General features: G+C 32.1%; 1 protein-coding gene across 2 annotated transcripts in view; it reads right to left on the reverse strand.

Annotated features, from left to right (window-relative positions):
• LOC129226474 (CUGBP Elav-like family member 4) overlaps positions 1–13,913 on the reverse strand; it is a 568,366-nt gene extending 554,453 nt beyond the window's left edge. For both annotated transcript variants that reach the window (XM_054861084.1, XM_054861083.1), the window contains exon 1: positions 13,374–13,913. The gene's annotated coding sequence lies outside the window, so the exon portion shown is untranslated. The remainder of the gene's footprint in view (positions 1–13,373) is intronic.
• Positions 13,914–22,402: the final 8,489 nt, after the last annotated feature.

Genomic DNA, 22,402 nt, shown 5'->3' on the forward strand with positions numbered 1-22,402 from the left:
TAATTACAACAAAATAGTTATAGAATCAGTTTATGCGTTTAGGCGCTACAACTCCTCAGATAGACACTCTGATGTTAGTTACGTTAAGTTACGTAAAGTTGAAACTGCTGCTAAATAATGACATACAATTACTAATTAGCAAAACATAGTAAGTCGTTAATTTCTGCTCTTTGTGTTTCAATGCGCTATAAATAAAGCAACAAACGTGTTTGAAATAACAATTAAAGTTGAATCTATGAGTCTGAAAACTAGACATCTCTTGGGTTTAACCAAAGGTAGTAAGTATTTAGAAGAAATGGTAAGGCCCAGGAGTAAAAAGTAGTAAGGAATTATTAGAAGACATTATAAGCTGTATCTTTATGTTTGAAGGCATTAATAAAATACGTAACAAACGTGTTTGAAAAAACAAATAATGTTGAATCGATGAGTCTGAAAACTAGACATCTCTTGGGTTTAACCAAAGGTAGTAAGTACTTAGAAGAAATGGTAAGACTCAGGAGTAAAAAGTAGTAAGGAATTATTAGAAGACATTATAAGCTGTATCTTTATGTTTGAAGGCATTAATAAAATACGTAACAAACGTGTTTGAAAAAACAAATAATGTTGAATCGATGAGTCTGAAAACCAGGCAGCTTCTAGGTTTTACCATAGGGTATGACTTTTGGACACATCGATTCAATTATAATTGTGGTACAATTAAATACTGGAAACCTATTTTTGTAAATTACATGATACTATCTAGAGAGCAGCATTCCCTTAATAAAATTTGCTGATAAGGCTAATTAAAAGGGAAACATTGCATGATTACGGAAAACAATTTAATGTTAGAAGGGAAAATCCTAATAGATACAGAAGAGATTTTTAGTATGAGAATGATATTTTGAAGAGAAATGGCAAAATCGTATTTTTTTGTAAGAAGTATCTCAAGTGTTTTATATATCTATTGCGGTTATACTTAAAAAAACGTTCATGCAAATAGCTCTCTCCAATCAGGATTGACAGGCTTTCATAGTGATACATCTATTTATAAGGTACAGGAAATACAAAAGGGTTAAATGCTTCTAAAAAGATCAACGTTTTGTGGGTTTTCAATGCAAAAGGCAATAGTGACTACTTTTTACAATCGGATTCGGCTTACATTGACTGTTAGGGTTGTCATTAATTGAGCGAAAACGATGTAATAAGTAAATGTAAAATAAACAACAATGTTATAAGATTTACAAAAAATCAGACACATGTTTAGGAGTTAACTCATTTTCAATGCGAAGAAATATGATTCTATGGAATGCAAGGGCGTTTGCCAAAAGTCGAAAGGTCTTGTCGGATATTTTTTCATTCATATGCTGGTGAATTGCAGGAAAAAGGCGACATTACCCTTAAATTTTAAAACTTAATATTCTGTCACATGCCATGTACCATTCTCTTCAGAAATAAATGAACTTCGTGAATCTTAACCTGTTTTTCCCAAATAGTTTGATGACTTCCCGAAAATCAAGGGCAAAATCAAGTTTTCTCTTTGTATTTTTACACAGCGAAAAATCTCTTTTATGCTGCACACTGTAATTTCAATAAATTTGTCATCAGAATATAATATTTTGGTTAACTTTTATCTTTTGAATGTCTAGTTAAACTTTTTGGTAATTAATTTAAAATTTCTTTTTTTTTTTTTTTCAACCATGAAATAGGTCCATTACTAAGGTGACAAATTGATGTCCTTGCGTTACCAAAATAATAATTCTGAGTTAGTTCACCCAGAATCTGTTGGGTATAAAAACTAATGTTTTTTTATGCAAAGCAGAATTATGCTGTCCTTCCGTTGCCCTTAACAAATACATAATTTATACGCTTAAAATAATTATTTTTAAAACTAGACGGGGAATTGCAATGACTGAACACTCCTGTATATGTTCTAATTTTTACAGAACATTCCATTTTATTGTATAGCTGAACTTTTGGGAAGAACATTATAGCGTAAAAATCATGTCACAAATATGTCCTTCCGTTACCGTTTTTTAAATTTGATTTTTTTTAGAACAGTTACTAACAAAAAATCCTCGGCTTTGGCTTTTTTAGCAACTTACTGTGGTGAGTATAAAAGTCTATGCATCAGTTTTGAAAAAATATGTATTTTGATACACTCACAGACAGAAATATATCGATTTTTTTTGTAAAGCTGTCCTTCCGTTACCTCTGGAATTCAACCACTTGAGAAATTGGTTTCTTGTAAACTCGAATCACGTTTCTGCGATCCTTTTTAAATTTGAGAATGAATAACAATGCTTAATTTACATGTGCTTTTTCGCTGAAAAGTACCTGTTTATTTCCTTTTTTTGATTTCAGTAAATAAATAAAGCTAATTTGAATAAGTTTTGTTCGAAAATAATCCAAAAACTAGACATTATCAAGCAATAACGACTCAGCAAGTCTCAAATAAACATAAATCTTCCAGACTCTGATGGCAAATAAAGACCTGCTTCGGTATCTGAAGCGAGTGGATAACGCACAGCTTGAAGCGATGTATTCTCCAACTTGAATCAGTGCAAAAGGTGTTAGGAATATCCCTGCGTTAGGTGTGAATTCAACAAGCCTCCGGGCTTAATCTTTTCAGGTGGCAGAGAGTGCAACATCGCTGGAAAGTCCATTAATCTAAGTCCAAGCAGGAAGGGAAGGGAAAATGCGAAGTCTGTGTGCATGTGTATGTGTGTGTGCATGTGTGCCTGCCGTGAAATTTCGCTCGGCACGGTATGGAAATTCATTGTTTGCTTTTCCATCTAAAGGCTAACATAGTGGATGGCTGTTTGTTATGGTGAAGCACATATAAAGGTCGTTGGGTGTGCTTTATGACAGTTGGCGAGTTGAAAGATGCCGCCGGTAATTGTGAAGCAGAGCGAGCATGTGTTGGATATGCGTTGTTGCTTCGAATTTCAGTTACTTATACAAATGGGTTAGTTTATGCGGGGTTTTCTCACTTGTGGTTTTATGCAAAACCTTTTTAAATGTTAAAGCATAGAAAACACTTTCATGCATTGAAAGTAATATTATTTGAGTAAACTGAAAGAACCCACATTGCGAGAATTTCTTCTTCATAAACTAGAACTGATATTGTGTCTCGAAATATAGCAAAGACAAAAGCAACTATTTTTCGTGATGCTAAATATACTATTGTTTCAAAAGATTACATGTGTAACATGAAAAGGTTGGACAATTCGCTATTGCAATGCTTACCTTAGTGTAGTTTAATATGCAATATTTACTTTCCACTCGCATTTCTATTTTTGAATTATAACATATCTACCATCTTAAAATAAAGCAAAGCCTTTTTCAATAATCTGTAAGTAATGCTAAATAAAGTAATTTATTTGGTTAAAAAACGTAGTGTAAAGCACAAAAACACTCGAATTTTCACGCTTAATATTGCTATGGCATTTTCATACGAAATATTTTTTTGTTAGTACAGCAGTTGTTATCTTGTTATGTTCGATTCAAAACCATTGAAAAACTTTTTATTGTGTGAAATTTTCAGAGAGACAGCATATATTATGCATAAGGACAACGGCAGCTTTCAGAACAAGTATTAAATTAAAGTGGCATTAATGAAAACATTGTAACTATTGTGGGGAAAAAATCAACTAATCTTTTTAAAATAAGGCAACTTATGAAAAGGTTTTGCTACTTTTTCAAAAACAACAAACAGCTGTAAAGATTTAGTATAACAATATTAGAACGGGGGGGTAAACATGGAGGGAGGGGAGTAATTTCTTTGATCTAAAAATAATAAATGATACTAACGCTTCTGAAAATTTAGCTCTAATTTTCAGTCTTAGAATCGCACAATTATTGCTCACGAGTTAGGTATAATTTATCGAGAAGACTAATGCTTTTCTCTGCACGCGTGGGAATTGAGTAAAGATAAAATTTATGTTTAATATGATATAAGGGAGGGGCACTTTATACGCATGGAAAAAAAGGTTCTTTGAAACTTCAAAACATGTGTTTTTTCCAAAAAGGCTGTGACGTAAGTCATTATTTCTTATAAAAATAAGCTGTTAAGCATGAAACTGCCACTTTTAATATTACAGGAGTTGAAAATATATTTCTATTAAAGCAGCTTCCATGTCTTGCTCGTATTCAAAATATCTGTAATGTTATATAATGCAACAATTACAAAATAAGGTAAGTGGAAGAGCGTTTGATTTAAAGAATTATTTATTAGCAGAAAAATTTAACTGATCATGCGAATTATCTTCTGTTTTCTTTTCTGACACAACTCTTGTTAAAAATGGGTTTCGACCGGATAGCACAGGGACAGGGACTAATATGTCACCCGAATGAGAAAGTTGTATGGCTGTCATATAAGTGTCCTCATCGTATGACGGTCACAAACTGTCATGTAAAGTCATCTACAGGTTGCAGTAACTTACGAGTATCAGTCCGTGGCGGCGTCTCAAAATGGCGTTGCAATGACGTCTTCAAAATGTCACTAAGTGAACGGACACTGATTATTAATTGCAGTAAATTCATTGAAACACATCAGGTAGCAAACATAACGTTTAAACATTTCAATAAATGTTTCGCAACCATTTTAAGACCTTTATAAAACGAAGTGTGCAACCTGGTGCGGAAAAAATGCGCTACAGCGTGTGACTCCGACGAGACTCTGCAATACTGTCCCTTTGTGACTTGCGACCAGTGACGTCACTTGTAACTTTGTCGTAACGTGTTGTGAATACATACATTTCTGATCCAAAAGCATTAAAAATTTGATAACTCAGAAAGAGCTTTACATATAGTGGACATTATCGCAAAGAAATTCAATTAAAACTGAGCAAAAAGATATTATTTCGATTACTGTTTACATGAATGGCCCATTTAAACTGAAAAGCCCTCAACAGAATCGAGAAAGCAATTTTCTGAACAGAGGCTACTTAAGATGCATTGCGATTCTTTTACGGTGATTGAAAAACTAGACAAGTGTTGAATAAACCATACAAAGTCCTTTATGTGGCACGAGTAAAAGAAATGAAAGAGTGGTGCTTCGTGTACAAAATGTCCCAGGAGAAAAAAAATATGCAATTAAAATTATGAGCACGAAGATATAGGAAGGATAATTCATTATTTTAATGTGCTCATAATAACCATTTTTCAGTTTTGTTTTCAAACGTATTAACTTTTAATGTATTATAGCGCACAAATGATAGAACTTTTTCTTTTTCAAATAAAGTTTTTTGATAGCCTCGGCTTTTTTCGAGGTTCAGGAGAATTTTTTTTGTGTGCACTCAAGTGTTTTACTATGCTGTGGCACATAATCCCTGTTTGTCACAATCTTTCAAAAACCAATGGTATTTATTAGAAAAACAAATAAAAGAAAGAAATAAACATCATACAAAACATTTTTATAAAATTAATACACCAAAGTTACAAACTATTGTTTGGCTGTCCAATTAATTCTCAGTAACAGATTTATCCTATGATTTGTTAAAAGTTGGCTTCGTCTACGAAAGTAAATTTCATTTTCTTTAAAATTACAGATCATCTGGAAGCAGCGGCACCGTAATAATGTGAAAGATTAATGCGTCCGCATCTCTCATAAGCAGCTGCTAATTCGAGTTTTGAGTGATTTTACTAAAATATAAGAGACTATTCGACTTTTCACAAAGTATTTAAAGATTAGTCAACAAAGCCATTTCTTTATTATGCAGTAGTTATCAAAAAATGAACATGAAGAAAAACAATGACATCAGCCATATTGTCAATTCATTCCAGATAATACTCGTATTTCAGTTTAAAAAATGCAAATTGCTCTTTTAATTTAAATTTCGGGAAAAAAATTGCTCTTTTACAGTTGTGGAAAATTATTTGATTTGGAATGGCAACACCCATTCAACGCTTCCTAGCATGAACTCGAATCAAGCGTTCAGTCACCACTGAATTACCTTCAATGAATGTAGAATTTCGATATTTTGATGTGACGAAAGTCACCCCTTTTTGATGGGACTTTAGCTCCCAATCTCCAATATATATAATTTATGTGCACTGTATATACGTTTCAACTAACAGTTCTTAATTAAAAAGATTTTCTAACCTTCAAGAAGCGTTTGTCGATTTTTGAATTCCATGTGGCAAGTTTACCCACTGAACCATTTTACAACACAGTAAATTTTCAGTTCGGCGTCATTCACTCTATCAATGCAACTATAAAAAACCTATAACCTTGTAGGTGTTGATTTAAACATCAACACTTTTAAATAAAATTTATTTTATACAAGCACTGTAGTTTTAAACGATGAACATGTATTATATATTTTAGCGTAAAATAACAAGTCTTCGTCTGTTGATGGTTGATTATTTCCGCCCCTCGTCACATAGCCATTTGTCCACCCCCGGAACTGCTCCAAACAGATCACTTCACATTTCCTAGCTCCCAACACTCATTCCCCATATACTACATTATTGTAGTCTGAAAGCCTTCCGAATATTTACTACTAATTTTACGTAAATACTATTTCGCTGGTGCCAAATTCAGCCCTTTTCCGTCTCCAGACTTTTAGACAGAGTGACGCACTTTTAGGAATTTCATACGTAGCAATCCGCTTCATTTTTGGTTTTTTGGAGAAACTTGATAAATTAGATTAAGACAACGGGAAAAAGACAACAGTTGTGTTTTTGAAGTTTGTCTATTTCATATTCATTTTAGCGCCCCATACTAAACTTCGTGTCAATAAGCAAAACATGTTGTTGACAGAGAAGAGCTTTGCCATCTCAAAGGAAATTTTAATAAATAAATGAGCATTTGCCATTAAATATTTATACCCCTCGTTTTAAAAAAAACTAAACTGTCATTCTATTTGTTTTCAATTTCGTTTCTATTGTTTGGATTTAAGACATACAGCAGTCTTTTAAAATTAAAAGTCAAAGTTTTAGTTCTTGCCTATTTTTACTATATTTGTATTTTATATATATAAAAAAAAAACTGTTGAAGTCTATTTTTAATCAATCTTTTTGATATCGATTTATAGTAATTATTTCCTAGATTATTCCATCCAGCTAAAAATCGAGTATTCTACCAAGTTTAAAGAAACGCTCTTGATAGGTAAATATCAGAAAACTACTTGCTATGCATGCGTATTTTGATGCTTCCGTTGCCATTGCACAAAGACAAATAAAGCTTTTTAACACGTTCTGATCAGATTAGGTCAGATGCAGAAAAGATAAAGGGAAATAAACTGTAACCTTTTCAGCTTTGAAACAGATTGTCAATTCTAGTGACAAGGAATCTGCTCATGTTACATTATCTCGTATCCTTAAAATGGTTCTAATAAAGTTATAAGCAGATCAAACGTTATGAAAATGTACAATCATGAGCCAACTTTTGTTTTTATGGTTGACATCTTAGGGATTATATATTTTTGATTTAAGAGTTCCTATTTGTGTTACCTGATTTAATCAGAGAAATAAATATTCGTTTTCGTAGGAATTTTATAAACAAGTGAAACAATTAAACATACATCCCTATATGAGTTATGCCAGAAACAGTAAGTTAGCACCTAAATTGTGTTTGATATAGTACAGCCGTAAAGTTCGGAGTACTTTTAATCCGGAAAAAATTACGGTTAGACGACTATTTTATCCTATTCTCAAACTTTCGTTAATTTTAAGAATAAATATTAACGAACTATATTAGTGCATAAAACAAAATAGCTCACAATAACAAGTACTAAGTTTTAACCTAGTAAAAATTTCGAATAATCGAGAGTTTACTGTATTTTAAAAAGAAGCTAACTTACTAATTAACGCAATAAAAGTTTAAGAAAAATATTTTGCACTAATATTGTTAAATGAAATCCTTTGACACATTTGATGCAGTAAGACGCAAATAAGTGTAAGCAAACAAAGAAAAAAATGTCAGTATGTCGTGTGCAAAGTTGGAGTTATATGCAAGCTTTTACGTTTTTCCTCTCCCCCTGTAACAACACTGCACTTCAAACTTACTAGTAAAAAACTAATGTGTGTCTTGCACACCATTTGCATTAATCTCCACATTTTAAAGTTTATCACCTACATCTTTTTACTTCTAAATACATCATTTTATAAACATGACTTTGCAATGTTTAACACGAGGATAAAATTAGATTAAAACAATTAGATTAAACCATTATCCAAATCAACAGTAAATAATTTGTTGAAAGTCATATCCGCAAATGGAAGTAAATAGTTTCGTTGTAGAATAGTTTATGATTGAAATGTAACATTTTGTCTTTTAAATTAGGATAAAACTAATAGTTTAGAGAACACTAAACGAACAAAAAAAGGCTTTGGAAAATTGATAACTGATAAAATTTGTGCTGTATTATGTCAGGCTGTGATTATTTCAATGAAACTCTCACAACTTTTGTTAATTGATTTTAAAATTAATTCACGCAAAAATTGTTTTAATCAGTAAGCGTCGTTTCTTCTGGAATGTATGTTCAGTTCTTTTAATATCAGTTTTAATCTCTTCTGTATTTATTTTCAACTTTTATTTCTGCTTTGTAGTGTTTTCTTTTAACCAATGCATTCATGTTCGTTTCTCTTGAGGACAAAAAGTATTCAAGTTCTTTTAGAAACAAGAAAACAAGTTTATACATTTTATCTGTACGTACGAATTTTTCATGACATAACACATGTTTATAATTTGCTTACAGGAGTAAAGTTTTTAGGAGGATTTTCTCTTAGTTAGGCAATTCTGATACCCTTTTCGTGTTAAGAGCTTGGGTTAAAGTTAAAGCGTATGATTTAAAACTGCATTAAAGTTTTGAGTTTCTGAATTTTTCAACGATTATTCTTAGTTAATTTGTCATGATCATTTTTATAGCAATATGTGTGAGAGAACACGTTTTAACTAAACAGCATCTTCAGTACTTCTCTTTTTTTAATGATTGAAAATTTTCAAATTTATCGCAAAATAAATTTTTCGCTTATACTCAATGTCTGAAACTGCAATGAAAACAAAATTTACTGTTCAGTTTTAATCAATTTTAGAATTTCCAAGGTATACAGGGTGTCCGAAAAGTCCTTGACAAATTTTAAAAATTGTCAAGACAGCAAATTGTATCAATGTGCGGGTAGTGCGATAATTCTTCTTAGGTTGAAGTTTTTTTATGACATCGTAAAAAAAAAACAAGAAAAAGAAAACATTGTAGCTTTAAGTTATCGCTTTATTGTTGTAGTAAGAATTTGTTTTTTTTTTTTTAAATCTTTTAATTTTAATTTTTTTTTATTGTAACGATACAACAATCAATGTAAATTACTTAAAATACACTTTTCGCTCTCTTTTTTTTTTTTTGTAAAATCCTTTTTCATTTTTTTACGATGTTATAAAAAGTTCTTGAACCTGCGACGTATTGTGGCGCAACCGCATATTGGTACGACAATTTGTTGCTTTTCTATACATTATTTTAATGCGTCAAGGATTTTTTGGGAGCATTTTATATGAGTTTAATTCAGAATGGGATTACAAAAATAAAAAAATAAATAAAAAAGTATGCTATTAATTACCAAAAAAAAAAAAAACGCACTTGTAAGAGAAAAAGGCAAAAATTGCACGTGTTTTGTAGTTATCAAGCAGGTATTCATTACTGTATAGCAAAAGGATTCTTTTTATAGCAAAACATTCCAACTTATGAATGTAAAGACATTCAACGAAATGGGCTCCCGGTACACGTGTCAGCTTTTTTTTATAAAAAATTATGATTTTTCAATGTTGTTAATTTACGTACACTATTTAACACAAATATATTTACTTATTTCTTATATTGTTGCGCTTATTACAACTTAAATTAACGTTTTATTCATTAAAACAATGAGAATACCTCAATTTAAGGGTTTTTTTTTTTTTTTTTTGAAAAATAATCTAATATTTGAGTCTTAAACGTAATGTTTGTTGTTTATTGTAGTTTTGTTGATTAATCTGAAAGCGGTCCACTTTACCACAATAAGGTAAACCTTTAAATAAATGTTCATAGTTAGTAACTTCATTTAGATGTGATTAAAAAATAAACGTTAGAAAACATATTTCTTATTGTGCCCTGTCTTTCTCTAAAAAAAATATATAAATGAAGAAAAAGAAGCAATTTATAGATTTTGCAATTATTAGGTTTTGTTATATATTGCATGTACCATATATATTGTTCATTCAATCAATAAATAAATTACTTTCATTTCGATCCAGTATTTTAAAATGTAAATTACCTTTTTTCATCGATTCGAAGAAATAAACTAAAAATGTAAAAAACTAAACTTTTTAAAACTTTGTAACTTAGACAAGAAAATGATACTTAATTAGAAAGGTATGTCAATACTACCAGCAGTAAGTAGTTCTGTATTAATACTGTGAAAACTTCAAGTTAGTGTTAAAAAATAAAATAAAAATGATAATAGAAAAGGTCTCTTCATAATAAAGAAAAAAATAATAAAGAGATATATAAAAAAAATGAAGGAAAATAATTTCTTTAACGCTATTTTAATTTTTGATAGAACATTTATATTGATTTAATGAAATAATTTTAAATAAATCAGTGAATATTAAGCGTAAAATAAAATTATATGCATAGAAAAACACTCTCAAAGTAATCTCCTTCCAGCATGCAAAAACGCTACAGTGCAAAAATATGTCATGACATTATCAGTCAATAATTTCATTATTAATAAGACAAAAATATTTTGAAGATATTTGTTCAAATGATATAACTCCAAAAAAAAAAAAAAAAAAATCCTACAAATGTTACGAAACACTTAAGCTTAAGATTTAAATTGCTAAAATTGTCAAGTGTGAGAAAATGCCCCCCTCCCTTTAAAAAAAAACTAAATACATTACATTCGATTTTGGATAAAACACATTTCGTAAAGTCTTCAGATGTTAAGAAGGAAAACGTAGTAAAATTTTAATCATTAGTATTTATGAACTGTGTTAGTGAAAGCAATATATCGGATTACGCTCAAAGAAAAATTTGAACCTATAAAAACTACATTAAATAAATAAATAATGTTTTCGCAATAAATGCCTTGCAAAGCTAAATATATTAAAGGAACAATGCTTTATGCATTGTGTAAAGCACGAAAGAAAGCAAGATAGCAGACTTGAATCTAAGCAGACTATATCATGGCAGCACCACAGTGTATATCGTTATTATAAATACGGTTAAGCAATTTCTTTTAAAAATTTTTTTTGCAAATAATATTAGAGTACAGGAAAATACTCAGACTTTCAACGACATCTTTATTTCGTGTTTTGAATTCTTCTAATTAATATGTAAATTTTATTACTTATGCGAAAAAAATGTTTCCTTTTTAGAAATGACCTAAAAAGCAATTTTAAAAGTGTCGTGTAATTTGCAATCAATATTAGTTACCAAATACGCTAATTAATATAAAGTAATACAGAGCAATAGATTGTACTATATTCAAAGAAAAACACGAATCTAAAGAAATTGTAAATAATAATTTGTAAAGCTAACTTAAAGTAAATTTTTTTTCTCTTCCGTGTACTTTTTGTTTTTCGCAAAAAAAAAGAAAAAAAAAAAAAAAAAAAAAAAAAAAAGAAAAAAAAAGAAAAAAAATTAAAAAATAATAAAAAAAAAAAAAAACAAACAGAAACATCTAAGGTTTAATCTTATACATAGCACTCCTCAGACCAAACTAGCGAAAAATAAAGTCATAGTCCTTAGCACATCCATCGTAATCTTTATTTCACATTCCGCTACGTCAAAGAGAAAAAATACCTCACATGCTCACAAACGAACGCGATCGCACGCAAAACGCAGTTAAAAAAAGGGTAGTTTTCTTTGATTGCGCATGAACCATAGTTTTATTTTTATCTTTAGAAATTTAAGAACGAAAATATGGTATAATTCGCAATGATCAGTATTCGTCAAATGCATTAGTTAATGTTAAATATTGTGAAGTAATTTAATACATTTTAATAATTCGTATTACAAAGAGAAACTCAAACCCTTAGACTTCGTAAAATAATGATAATTAATCAATAAATAAATTAGTGAATATGATTTTACAACAAATGTTCAGTACAACATCCCTAAAATAAAGTAAATTTTTCTTCGCCATGTGGTTTTTTTTTCTTTTTCTAAACAATTGGAAAAATGTAACATGTTTATTTTAAGTAAAGTATTGTTCAAACTAAATCAACACGCATAAATCGAAAACAAGGTTGTAGTCCATAGTAAACGCCATTCATCGTAAATCATATTTCAAATTCAGTACCGTCAAAAAGAAGAAATACTTGACATGCTGAGACACAAAACGCCAGTGAAAAAATATTTTTTAACGATTTTGCATAGATCACAATTGTCTATTTTATCCTGATATATTTAATAACAATAACGTGATATTACTTGGTATCTGTTGAATGCGTTAGTTAATATTAAACAGAGTGAAACTCTTAATTTTATTACTTTCTAAAGGAAACCCGAGCCTATAGATTTAGTAAAAAAAAAAATAAATAAATAAATATATCTTCAAATTAATGTTTAAATTTCTTATTAAATGTGCAAAAATGTTCCTATTTTGGAAATGACCAAAAAAATAGTTTTGAAAGCGTGGTATAGGTCGCAATCATTAGTCGTCAGCAAATGTATATTAATTAGTATAAAATAGATTAAAGCACAAGATTAAACTATATTCAATTGGGAACTCGAATCAACAGGAGTTGTTATAAAAAAAAAATAATAATAAATAAATATTTACTTCTGGAAATTAAAGTTTAAAGTTCTCAACTTATAAAAGTTAAAAAAATGTTCTCTTTTTTTTTGGAAATGACTTGAAATAACCTTTTGAAAGCGTGATATAAGTCGCAATCATTATTTGTATTAATATACAATGTAATCAAGCACAAGGTTGTATTGATATTCAAAGAAGAGCTCAAACTTACAAGATATGTAAATAATAGTAATAATAGTAAAATAATATGATTTTCGCAACGAATGTTTAGTAAAGCCTTCCTTATACCTTAAGTATAATACGTTTTTTTTTTTTTTTTTTTGCTCGGTGTGCTTTATCTTCTTTTTCTAAATAATCAGAAAACTGCAGTGTTCAAATCTTGCTTAAAGCACTGATTAAATCAAACTAACATACACCAACGGAAACCGAAGTTGTAATCCGTAGTAAAAGCCATCCATCGTAATCCTTATTTAGCATTCAGCAACGTCAAAGAGCAGAAATACCTGACATGCTCACACACAAAACGCGATCGTCGACAGTCACGAATGGCGGAAATACCGGCACACCCAAAAAGCCTATCCACAGAGAGAGAGAAAACATATGGTGTGTCCTGAGCCACAAAAGCGGATCACATTCATCTAAGAAAACAGGAAAAATCTTACCTCTTGTTCCGACCCTCTCTAATTCTAAGCCAAGAGAGCTTCTCTCCCTTGCTGTGTTGGCCTCTCGGTTTCCTGCTGGTTCCTCCTGACGTCGAAGACTCCTACCCTTTCCAAAACCGGAGCTCGCTTTGTACCTGTTGTACCGCCAACTAGCGGCGACTTTCAACAAGTGTTGCCTGGCGCTTGCTTTCTCCGCAACGATTGCTCTTTCTCCTTTCAGCTACCGTGCTGTGTTGGGGAGAGCTCGCTTCCTCTCTTGCTTCTTCAGTTTTTCTAATCAATTTCTTCAGCAATCCGTTTTGATCCCTTTGTATGAATTCGGTTGCAGATTTCAAAATAGTATTAAACTTCTTTAGTGTTGTTCTCAGCAATAAATACGACAGTTAATGTCAGACGGCTTGTTGGATGAAGCGACGACTAGTTTCTAAATAAAGCACCTCTTTCAAAGTATCCTTGAACGGTTTGATAGGAATTATATGTAGCAGTCTTCTAACAGTAATAACTACGTCAGCTTTCTTCAAAAATACAATGCTGAGTATTATGCAAAAATTCTAACTAGAGAACTGTTTTTTTTTTCTAAATTAAAGTTTTACACTATTTACCGTATCTATGAAAGCTCGGATAGTTATAATAATACTAACAGGCTATATATGTACACTAGTCTCTAGAACTTTTCTCTCGAGATGGAGAAGATAATAATCTAAAATCTAAACTCTAATGAGTGTAACTATATTTTCTATATCACAATCGAATGATTCCAACTTCCCGAATGTTGTTCAAGGACTATTCCACCCGTATATGCAAAATATCTGTAATTGTGAGCTGCAGTTTCCACTGATTGTTATATCAGAAAAATGTAAAGCAGCACTAAAGTTAGTTCCCGACCACTTTTGTAATTAAAAAAAAATCGCCTGGATTCCTTTTTTGCTGTTTGGCAGCGAAAAAAACTCCCGCATTCAACAGTTGAAAAGCAGGGATCGGAAGAGTCGGGAGGCGGAGTTGTCCAGCGGCCGGTTCCAGAAGCAACAGAGTGGCAGCACAGACTCCATGTTCCAAGTTCAAATGGTTTGTGCGAAGGACTGCTGCTGCTGTTGCATTTGCAATCCGCTTCCCTTCTAACTCGCCCTCTAACGCACATCCGCACAGGGCATCTCCTTTCTCCACCCCCCACCCCCACATCCCTCTTACTCCCACAATCCCTTTCGGTGACGTGGGTGGGGGGATGAGGGCTCGGCACTAGAACCCCATCCTTAGGGCAGGCGGACCAGTCCGACATTTCGGTTCCGAGAGAGCGTTGAATCCAACCGTGTTTCAAAGTGCTTGCAAAGATGCTATTATAGTCACTGGTTGCTAAGACTTAAGAATAATTTGAGTAGACCAACACAATCTGACAAGACAGCTGATTTTTCACGCTAAAAAGTAGTTCCTTGGGCAATAGTTCCCTATTTTCATATATCACTTGTTCTAACTTTGAATTAATTAAATCTTCCTCCCTTACAAACTGTACTTGTCAAACATCACTCAAGCAGCATATCTGAAGCTCATTCAAAAGTTTTCTTCACCGCCAGTTTCGTACAAATACTGATCTCATCAAGAGCCTACTTCCTGAACCAAAATGGCGGACGAGTCAGCTCCTCTTTATAGTAGTCTTACTCGGCACACGCGCTAGGGGGTGGAGCTGCAAAATGCTCGCTCACGTGACGCCGTCGTCATAGAAACGAAATCTATAGGAAGCCACAAGCTGCTGCTAAGTCCCCCTTCCTTCACTTTCTTCGTTCGTTCAAGTTCCCTATCAGGAGGCAGGGAGGTTTTCTCCATCGCTGTTTAGTTGGAAGTAACTGCCCACCCTTGAATCCTTGAAGATGGGAAAGGATTTGCCTCGCGGCAATTCTCAGGAAATAGTATCACTTGCTAGTAAAGAGTCCTTTTCCTATTTTCGGGCCCAATCCTGGAAAACGCACTAAAGCTTTCCTCTTCATATTTTCAGTGTGGATCAGAGAGTTTCGGAAGTTCAGCAATGATTTGAATTTCCCCCATCACTCTCTTTCAGAAACTCTCTCTTTCTCTCCCAAAACCCGTCCGTCTCGAAGCGCGTAAGGAGGCTTAAATTTTTAAATTTCTCAAAAAATATGTCTTATAAAAAGCAAGACAGGATAAGGGTTGTTACGAGACGACATTTCTTTTAAACCTAATATTTGCAGAACCATTTGACATAAATTTGCGAGTTAATAAAAGCGCAGAAATTTCCGAACAGAACTGATTAACATTGCAAATATTAATACATTCTTTGCAATGAAGAAATCAAAACATCTTTAGGAGATACAAATTTCATTTATCACTAATATTTACATTGTACATTAAAATTTTCTCCTAACTTGATTGGATGAAAGAGGAAAGTTTGTTGTAAGTTCACCATGTTTACTTTTTTTTAAAATTAATTTAATTTCTTTGCTTTTTCATTTGAAAATAAAAGTTTTTACTTTCTCTTCTTTTAATTTTAAAAACAAACAGTTTTCATAACTGTCATTCATCCATTAAAATCCTTCTTTTTTTGAACAATGTGCGTTTTTTCTATTCTTGATAATTTTGGTAGTATCGTAGACAGTATCGAGTTCTATAATTATTTTACCTTCAATCAAACTTACTACTACTTTACTTAGGTATAAAAAAAAGTTAACCATTAAAATATACTTTAGAAAAAATGACACAAATGGGTGATGGAAAGTGAAATTTCCACTTTTTAGTGATACAGTCGACTCTCGCTACAACGCGATTCGACTTACGCGAAAAGGCTATAACGCGAATTTTTCATGAGTAATAAACTTTAGAGCTAACACGAATTTTTCGTCCACAACATGAATTTTTTTGAAGGAAGTATCGGCTTCGTTATTGGTTACTAAATATTGATTTTGTGAATGTTATTACATCTCTTTAAGCATCACTGACAGCGAAAGTTCCCATACCAAACAAGTCTACTTGTCGCGTAGTTAGGGTATAAAATAACCATTCAGCATAATTCTTTCTTTTTTTAAAAATTTTAAATATTAAAGTTGATGAAATATAATGGATCTTTTCCTTCATCTAAAGTTAGTGAAGATGGGAAGAAAAGGAAAGTTTCTGATAAAAAAAAATAAAGGATAAGATTCTCGATATGCTGGAACAACTACAAAACGTAGACAGTAACGCGACAATAAGTATGAGAGAAGCTTCCATACGTACAACTAAAATTCGAAACAAAACGATATCCATAAAAGGTCAGAACTTAGTTTCAATACTTAAGCTTGCAGAGCAATCTAGCAAAGTAAATTTTATGAAAATGGCAGCTGATCTTGTATTGTGGGTTAAAGAAATCAGGATGAGGGGCTGTTGCCACAAATTGAAACGTTATAAAAGAAAATGCAAAGCAACCGTATTTAAAGCTGTATTAAATCAGAATAACGATCTGATAATCATCGTTGAATTGATCATTCATTTTGTGCATCTTAAGTATTTCATGTTGAACAGAAGTTTTTTATTTTTTAATTACAGTAAAAGTTCAGTTCTGTAGGTAAGAAACTGTGGCGTACAGTTAAGGAATACTATAAAGCAGTTTGAGAGGTATTTATAAGTGACTAAAAGAATTCGGTTTGCTTGTAAAAAAATGTATACATACATTTTTCCACACCGCGAAATTTCGACTTATGCGAGGAGTCTTGGAACGCATCATTCGCGTAAGTCGGGACTCGACTGTAACGTCAAACTATTTCGAAAAAATATAATAATGCAATCAATGCCGCATAAGACTACGTGCTAAAAATGCTACTTACACCATCATACATTTTTTTTTTAATTTTTGGCATTTTGTTTTTGACACTTCGGCAGGAACTCTTTCTTTTTTTCATCTAATGAGTTCATTTAGAGATTTTTTATTCACAAAAAAAAAAAAAGACATTTTTAAAATAGCAAAGCCGAAAAGATATATTTTATTTAGAATTATATTTACCTATATCTAAAACAGCTCTTCTATACACTTCTTATTGATTGATCATATTCATTAAACACGCTGTAATTAACAGCTCAACCCACGCGGATTACTATCTAATCTTAGGTGAAAACAACTTCCGTAAATCCGTGTTGTCCGTTTTTTTGAAGCATTTATGATAAAAAAAAGCAGGAACAATTCCAAGCTGTCGATAGATAACATTTTAAAGAGATTTTAATTTATTGCAACATCTTGATGATTCAAAAATCTAACTTTTATTAGATTTTGATAGACTTCTTTCAAATTAAACACTGAAATCGTGACAAGACAATATTACAAAAAATATATAATTCTTGTTGTATTGACTTGTTTTAAAGTAAAATTTTTTAGACAAACTTAGCCTACGATAGGTATAGTATTATACATTCGGAACCATTTTTCCAAGATATTTTTTATGTGAAAAAATATGTTAAAAAAAGGTGAAATTATTTCATTGGTAGGACAAGAGCAATAGCGTTACCTGAAATTTTATTTTGCTGCAACAATAAAAACAAAAATCGGAAAAATCAAAATGCAAAATTCGTATCCGGTCTTCTCTACAATTTTTTGTTGTACTACACATGAGATTTACTACTTTGTTTCCTCTATATGTTTTATTAGTATGTTTTTTTCTTAACTATATGGGGTAATATAATAATAGCTTATAAGTTTCACTATAAGAAGGTTTGTTTTGTGACTGAAATTATTTTTCTAAATTCTAATTTTTGTGATCGATTTCTATGTTACGGAAGAGTTAAAAAGGAAACCATTAAAACTATCTCAACACGTTTAGGCAAATAAATTTGTACAAGTGGAGTGTTGCTAAATTGCTGAAATAATACTTTTTTAAATTCAATTTAAAAACACTCTGTAAACGTTTTTGATTTTGAGCATTGAGCACAAACAATTCTGATGAAACAGCTGTAATACCGCGCCATAAGCAACTAAGCGTGCTTGCTGGAAGAGGAATACAGCAATTTTCCAAAGTCATCTCAGCAGATAAGGCAACTGTTGATAACAATTTGCATGAGAGTTAATGCTTCCGGAAATTCCGCTTCTCATTAGCTTATATTTCCGAGGGTACATTTCCTCTCGGTGCTAATGTCACTTGGGAGACCCGCGCTCTTGTCGTTTGGAGAAGTAGGAACTAGGGCAAGAGGGAACTGGAACCCAATGGGGGAGAAATACGTCTTGACCTCTGTAGATATCAACACTGCTTCCATAATATAGGCATACTTTTGATAGGGGCTGGCGGGAAGTCTACAATAACTTTGCACTCATAGTAACTGCTAAGTCGGACCGTAGGACTTTCGGGCCTATGGAGTTAACGAATTCCAACGTGCATACATTACCCAGGTAGCATACTTCATTTTATAATCTATTTAAAATAGTTGTTAACTTTGTGATAGCTATTTCAAAACGTTTTGTAAATGTTTTAATAATGTGTGTGCCAGATAAGAGGTGAATCTTATCAGAATCAAGATCCGAGCCAAGCGTACTCTAATCCGGAGCACTGTCCCCTAAGATACCCTCAGTCTCGAGGGTACATTAAAAAGAGTATTTAGTTTAATAACCTTGCAAACAGTCTCTTTGGAGCTCTTTACCGTTGAAAACTAACAAGTAACTCATGCTGAACAATGCACAGTCTGCCCAGGAATGATATGGAACTGGCAAACGTCCAGTTAAAACGAGTCTATCTGAATGAGTGGAAATAAATAAATTTAACGTTCGTGCTCCGTCAATTTTAATGCGACTCAGTTTAATTTAGAGGCAACATAGAATACATCTGTAAAAGCTGGCATTACTGAAAACTAAAAGATGCGTCCATTTTCACCAGTAAATCGGATGTTTTTCTTTCCATCTCAGCGTTGGTCTGACAATAGTTTAGAATTTTTTAGTGTTTGGGATTACGTTGTATGAGTGACGTCATTATTGTTTATGCATGTACATGTGCGCTTGATAATAAATCTTATCTTACCTGTCTCATATCCTAACGGACCCCTGTTTCTGATGGTGAGGTTGGAAACAATAAGAAGTTTTCTTTTTTCTTTACTAATTCTTCGTGCATTATTTCATTCAGAGCGCGAAATGACCTAAAGAACGCAACATCAAGAACTGAGTAAACTCGAAACTATGAAACTCATTTTACACACTTATTCGCACGCGATGAGCACTTCAACCTTACTTTGAATCCTAGGAATGAAAAAATACAAATGAACAGCAAAACAGTTCTTCCATAGTGCTTTGTACACTTGTCAAACAGAAATGAGATGAAGGAGTTATTTCGAAAGTTATGGGAAAAGACAAGGAGCGAAATAATGCAATGCATGCGGACACTTAATCTCCACAGCCATATTTACCTTTATCAAAAACTAGTTGAAAATTATGCCGTCATTCGGATTTAAACAGAGAAGGCAAAAAATATGTTAAGTTGAACGAGGACAAGTCTTTAAAGTTTTAATGACAATAATGTTAAGTTATCTTCTGAGAGAAGACTTAAGTGAAAATTTTATCTTCGTGATAATTTCTGATAAAGAACTAACAGGTTTGAATACTATAATTATTTTGTATATGTTATTGACTAAAACCTGAAATGCAAATAATTCTACGTCAGGTTCCAGTCAATAAAATCAATCATTTTAACAAAATTCCTAATAGCTTTTTTTCTAAAGAAAAATAAACTTAAAATATCAAAAGAAAGAGACAATAAATGGAATTTCTTATCTCAATTTTTAAAGAGACTAGATTTGAAAAACAAAAAACAGATTTAGACTAAAAAGGGATTTTTAAAGATAAAATGACCATTTGTTAGATTTTTAGTAACGACTGTTGTTTTATGCTATCATTATTTGTCAGTTCGGCATTTATTCTGCTTGAAATCATTGCTTGAGTTCTAGCAGGATCGTTGAGTTCTAAACTATATAGCGTTTTTAATAAAATTACAAGGTTAAATGCTTCTTGCATGCTTATAGTGCAAAAATTAATCTTTACTAATAATAAAGATGAAAGCCTCTCTGTCTGTCAGGATCTCTGTGACAGGCATAGCGCCTAGACCGTTCGGCCGATTTTCATGAAATTTGGCACAAAGTTAGTTTGTAGCATGGGGGTGTGCACTTCGAAGCGATATTTTGAAAATTCGATGTGGTTTTTTTTCTATTCCAATTTTAAGAACAAAATTATCACAAGATGGACGAGTAAATTACGAAATTATCATAACGTGGAACCGTAACATGGGTACAAGCCAATTGGCGAGAAAATTCACCATACATTATTTGTAAATATACAGGCGAACCAAAAGACCTTTTAATTTTTTTATTACGGGCAAAGCCGTGCGGGTACCACTAGTATAAAAATAAAAATGTATTGATAAAATTTAAAAGTGTTCTTGTCTGTACTTAGTTTTCGAGCAGCGACAGCTGGATCCCAACTATCGCTCTTAAGTTTTCCAGCTGACTGCAGTCGCGTGACAAAAAGCCCTCAGACAATAAACTGCTAACTACGTTACCGCGTGCTAAGCACCAACAAATTATATTTCTGGAACTGCACATCTACACCTTCTCTGCAGATAAAAAAGGAAAATGAATGAAATTCCATTTTTAGTGGGAATCTCATATCGGAGCACGCACGTACCACCGCTCGTGGTGACGTCATCGACCTTAATGATCTTGACCGTCTTCTTTCTTCCTATTATCTCCCCCATAAACTCTCGCTCTCTCTCTTTCTCATTTACGAAAGAAAAAAAAATGAAGTGACCATGGTGATTGGTTGGGAATAAGCTTAAAGCAACAGGGAGTCAGTTGAAATGGGAGAACGGTTGTGAGTGGAATACGTAATTTTTTTTTCAACAGGTGAACAGGTATCATTGTTTTTTACAACTTTTGCTGACTCACTGGGAAAGGCCTGTCGAGGAAAGTAATTTGATTTTACTACGCATTAAAATACGGAATTGAATCCCTTCTTATGGTTTATTCTACCCCCCTCGGAATATATATATATATATATTATATATATATATTTATATATATACTAGCTGACCCAGCCACGCGTTGCCGTGGCAAAGAAGTTGGATTAAAATAAACTTTTACTCATTATTTTGATAGAATCAAACAAATTTTTTAATAGAGCTTAAAATAGTATAGCCGATTTTAAAACATAAGAGATTGATAATGGGCGTGATTCAACGTAAAAACGATTCATAAATGTTCCTGGAAAATTATGGGCAGCTGATGTGTCCAATTTCTGGCAGTAACATGTCATGCCAAAACCCGGAAAGTTTTCCGATAAAAGTAAATAACCTTCCTGAAATTATCTCGGAAGCCTCTTGAAAAATTCTAAGATCTTCCCGTTCGAAGCTTGTCGTGTTTCTGGAACTTTAGTGTAAACTTAGGAAGGGATAAAAAAAAAAAAAAGCTTAGCACCTTTTTGATTTATTAAGGAGCTTCTATAAGCAGTAATGCAAACATAGCCAAAGCTTAACCAGAACTGCAAGCAAGTATCGAAAAATTTTTCTCAATAACGTTTCGGATTTTTTTTTTTTTTTTGCAGTGCAGGCTGAAGAAAGTACTTATTGAATTCAGTAAGTACTAACTAAATTTTCTATGGAAAAAGCATTATACTTACGCTTAGTAAATTTTGTAAGTATGACTTCGGCCAAAAAAAAAAAAAAAGCAAAAATAACTTGAAAGTGATAGTAAATATCGAAACTGATTGTAAAATAACCGAATGTAGAAACTAAGCGTAAACCACCGTACACTTTTAGATTCTACACTACATTTTATTCACCTCAGCTTTCTCTATAGTTTGTAATCAATAACTTCTTTACAAAATACACTAACTAAATTAAAAACATATAAAAATTTAATTTTTGCAATGAAGTAGATAACATTGACTTCGAACTATTCTGCCGTGCTAAGCGCAAAAGTCGTATCTGCAGCTGGGGTCAAACCGAAAAACTGCTATTTAAAGTTTTACGCCTCCATGTATTTGATCCAGATTTCACTTTTTTAGATTTTTTTAAAAAATAGTTCCA

Source organism: Uloborus diversus, chromosome 7, assembly GCF_026930045.1.
Source record: "Uloborus diversus isolate 005 chromosome 7, Udiv.v.3.1, whole genome shotgun sequence".
NCBI lineage: Eukaryota > Metazoa > Arthropoda > Arachnida > Araneae > Uloboridae > Uloborus > Uloborus diversus.